The sequence below is a fragment of the Euprymna scolopes genome, chromosome 42, assembly GCF_053919585.1.
Source record: "Euprymna scolopes isolate OS-2025 chromosome 42, ASM5391958v1, whole genome shotgun sequence".
Classification (NCBI taxonomy): Eukaryota; Metazoa; Mollusca; class Cephalopoda; order Sepiida; family Sepiolidae; genus Euprymna; species Euprymna scolopes.
The window spans coordinates 5,994,291-5,999,132 of record NC_136523.1 but is presented as its reverse complement, the minus strand read 5'-3'; positions in this window follow the sequence as shown (position 1 = coordinate 5,999,132).

Here is a 4,842-nt window from a genome sequence, read left to right as displayed (position 1 = left end):
AAACAGGGATGGGGGCATTAGGTAAACAAGATAGGTACACATATTTGGGAGTTCTTGAAGCAGACACCATTACAGCAACAGAAATAAAAGAGAAAATTGGAAAGAAATATCTCAGACGAACAAGAAAACTTATCGAAACTAAACTATATAGTATACATACATGAACAGTATCAGTTGTAAGATACTCTGGTCCGTTTATAGGCAGGACCAAAGAAAAGCTGAGCCATCTCGACCAAAAACAAAAAAAAAAATTAAAAAAAAACAGGAAATTCTAAATTATGCACAGTTGGCTACACCCAGAGTATGATACTGACCGATTCTATGTGAAAGGGAAAGACATAGGAAGAGTGCTGGTTGAAGACGGATGAAGAAGACTCTACAGAAGACTGTGTAAAAGACAAAAAAGAATTAGAAAATACATAATGCAGAGCACTGAAAGAATACTTACTGCAGCAAGTGATACTGAAAAAACAAACTAGATAAAGAAAAAAACTGCGTATTAAAGGAGAAAAATGGGAAAAGGAACAACTACATGGACGATTCATAATCATACATTAACCTATTATCTCTTTTTTCTTATATAAAACATAAAACTAAAGAGGCGTATTAATTTGCATGAAGAATGTCAGTTTATGAATTTTTAAAAGAAATCCAAATTAAATAAACAATAATAGCAGTCATGACTCAACGAGGCTAGCTGAATCCACTGTCAAAAATTTTCCCCACTCTTTATCTGTGCCTAAATCAAAACGTAGATTCAAAGCTTCAAACAAAGTTTCTTTCTTAGAACTGCACGCCTGTGGAACTCTGTTCCGTCTGCCTGCTTCCCACCTTACTACAACCTGGATGTCTTCAAGTCCAACGTAAACAAATTCCTAATGAACCACCCCCTTAAGTAAACACTTCATTAAATCTCCACACTAGCGTACTGTACTTGCAATAACCATTATCCCTGAGTGGCTTCCCGGCCTTGATAAGTGGTGACCACCGTGTAAAAAAAAAACCACATGGACGATTCATAATGGTTGAAAAAAAAGACTAATGAAAACACTTGGCTAAAAAAGGAAAGCTAGACCGAGAAACTGAATCCTTAATATCAGCCGCATGTTATTAGGGATTCAGTTTCTGTTTAGGTTCCCTTGTATGACTCCAGAAATATAGCAAACTGGAGAGCACCAGGTTACGACAGAAGTACGAGTATATTAGTTTAGAAAATTACTTAACACTACATGCAATACTAATTTGAAACCTGAAAAGATATATCAGGCGTACCAAAATGGATGATCAGAGGTAGAACAACAATGATACAAAACGATACAGAAAATGAACCGATCCCAGTAACTACAGACCCATAACATGTTTGCAAACTATGTAAAAATTCTGAACAGTACGACTGACAGAACAAATTTATTCCTGCGTCAAATATCATGAAGTACTTCCAAAGAAACTGAATCGCTGCTAATGTCTGTAATAATGCCATTAGAACAAATTAGATCAAGGCTGAGATCGACAAGACACAAAACTATAAATTTTGCTTAACAATAAACGAAACAATAAGTCACATAAGTTAATGTTAAAGTTAGTCCCGAGGAATATAAGAATAAACACGACTAAGGGAAGGCAAGAAACTGGGAAGTGTATCTTGAAAAACAATAAAAATAGTGCAAATGCAAACCAGTAGCAGTATTTGAAATCGGAAATGGCAAAATCTTATTGGACGTGGAGATATAAACGGCTAAACTCATCCAAACAACACTATGAGTACTTTGAACCATTAAACACTTTATAAAGCTTAAAGAAATATTTTATTCACTGTATTTTACAATTAAATGCGTCTTTAAATTATCGAAATTTAAGCTTCTGCGGTTGTCCGCTGAAACGGTCTTATATTGGGAAAAAAACTTGTTCCACGTCGCATGACACTACTGGGACATATTCGAAGCTGACCATTTCTTCGACACTTTAAATTTTCAAATGATCTATGTCATCCACGCTTTCGTCTTCGTTTTGAAAATCCTTCCCATTGATATGTGCATCGAGACGTTTTAAAATATTAAAACCTTTGTTCTTTTAAATCACACTCTTCGTTTTTTTACGGAATTAGGAGTCGTTCATCTCCCGAAGTGTCGTTTTCACCTATGTAACTAATCTAATAGATGTTGATAAACTAAGTCCTTTTATCTCCTACTTTGCAATATTTTTTTTTAACATGGAAAAAACTGTTAGTGATAAAGCCGAGGTTAATAAGCAATGATTTCTCCTCCAACAGTTTTTGGCATTCCGATATACTTTGTGCCTCTGTTGAATCTAGGGACATCACGATAGCAGCAATTTTATGTAAATGTTTGACGTAATAATACGCTGCATCTAACCACGTACCCGAACTCGTTACAATGGGACTCTGTGGATGGGACACTCCTGGGGCTAAGGGGTATAGAGGTTTTGGAAAATCTTTTAAATCGGTTTTCGGCCAGAAATGTTGCTGCACAGAGGTAAAAGTATAAAGAGTTGGTCTTTGCAGACTCTACCAAACTCCTCCGTTAACGTTCGATCTAAACACTTGAAATTTTAGATGTAGATTACGTTGACATGAGTCAAACTTTTTTATTTGATTTGAGCCCAAAACAGCAAATGTTAAGTGGTCAAAATTGAGGTTAAAGTTTTAAAAAATTGACGTCTGCGGTCTCTACCAAATAACTCAGCCAATTTTTGCTCTAAACATTTGAAATTTTACATAAAGGGTAATCAGAAATGCAGCAAACCTTTTAATCAGTTTTGGGCAAAACTTCTGCTGGCAAGAGGTAAAAGTATAAAGAGTTGCCCTTTGCAGACTCTACCAAATTCCTCCGCCAATTTTGGGACTAAACCCTCGGAATTTTAGGTGTAGGTTACCTGGACATGAGTCAAAATTTTAATATGCATGCACATTAAGTTATGAACAGTTCAAAAGGTCCGAGCAAAGCCGGGGTGAACTGCTAGTAAGATAATAATACAATAACATAATAATACATAATAATAAATGTAATAATAATAATATACAACAACAACAACAACAATAATAATAATAATAGTAATAATAATAATAATAATAATAATAATAAAAAACAATTTAAGTGACATAAAAACAATTGCACATTATCCGCTCTACATTAATACTTAGGTTTAGAGCAAACCAATACCTCGGCAATCAGTGGCAACAAGATGGACAGATAACACCCTGATTATCATTGGAACCGCGCCATCTTCGGTACGACGTGTACAATTCACCATCGAAGCAATTCGCCACACACCAACGAGTTTCTAAGTCATCGCCTTCCTAATAGAGCCTAAACACTTGGCGTCCATGTTTACCGATTTGTCTAAGAGAAAGGGAGCATCGAAAGGACTTCCGGTGCATCTCGTCCAAGTCGCTCAATTAGCGATGATGATGATGTGAGTATTGGGATCTCGTTTGTCAAACAGCGCTACAATTTTTAGTTTTCTTGTTACGAGGCTGTAATATGGGAGCAATGTTATGTTTGTTTTTAAAAGTTTATCTTCCTTTGAATTAGAATTCTACCTTATATTGATAGATAGATATAATTATCACAAAAATATACCGTGAAAATATATACTTTAAAAAAATAGATTAACGTGTGTTTTATAAAGGGAAAACTGTTTATAATTGTCTTTATAACGAGAGAAGATCATGCAATTTTCGAATTTTGTGATTGAATATGAAAAAATGAAGAACAAGACAAAAATTTAAAAAATAGATAAACACATTTGATGAAAAACAAAAACTAAAAAAAGAAAAATCGATAAAATAAAAATAAGTAAAGCAAAAAAAAAAAACCTCAAACAAAAATAGCAATAAAGCAAATGTTAGAAATAGATAAATATATGTTAAATAAAATGAATAAAATTATTTTTAAAAAAACGAAAACAGAAAAAACAAAACGGGTATTTTAGTTTCCAAGTTCTCCTTAAATAAAAAAAAGAGCAAGTTACTGGTTTTTGTGTCTTTTTACCTTTTATTTCCATGTATACGAAGACCGATAAACCAACATTATTAAAAGTAACACTATATAAATCAACATTATTAAATCAACATTATACAAACCAACATTATTTAAACTAACACTATATAAAACAACGTTAATAAAATTTACATTATTTAAACCAATATTATTAAAAATAACATAATATAAACCAACATTATTAAAACTAATATTATATAGATCAACATTATTTAAATTAACACTATATAAACAAACATTATTTAAATTAACATTATATAAACCAATATTATTAAAATAACACTTTATAACCCAACATTATAAAAACTTACACTATATAAACCACATTATTAAAACTAATACTATATAAACCACATTATTACAACTAACACTATCAAACATGATTAAAATTTACACTCTATAAACAAACATTATTAAAATTAACACTATATAATTCACTATTATTTAAAAAAAACACTTCATAAAACGAAATTATTTTAACTAACAATACATAAACAAACATTTCTTAAACTAACATTATAAAAACACATTGTTTATACTAACACGATACAAACCAACATTATGTGAAGCAACACTATAAAAGCTACATTATTTAAACTAATATATATATAAACCAATTTTATTAAAACTAACATTATATAAACAGACTATATTAAAAATAACGCTATATGAACGAACATTAATTAAACAAAGGCTATATGAAACACATTATTTAATCTAAGATTATATAAACCAATATTATTAAAACTAAAACTATAAAAATGTACATTATTTAAACTACCACTAGAAAACAGCATTATTTAAACTAACACAAAATGAACCA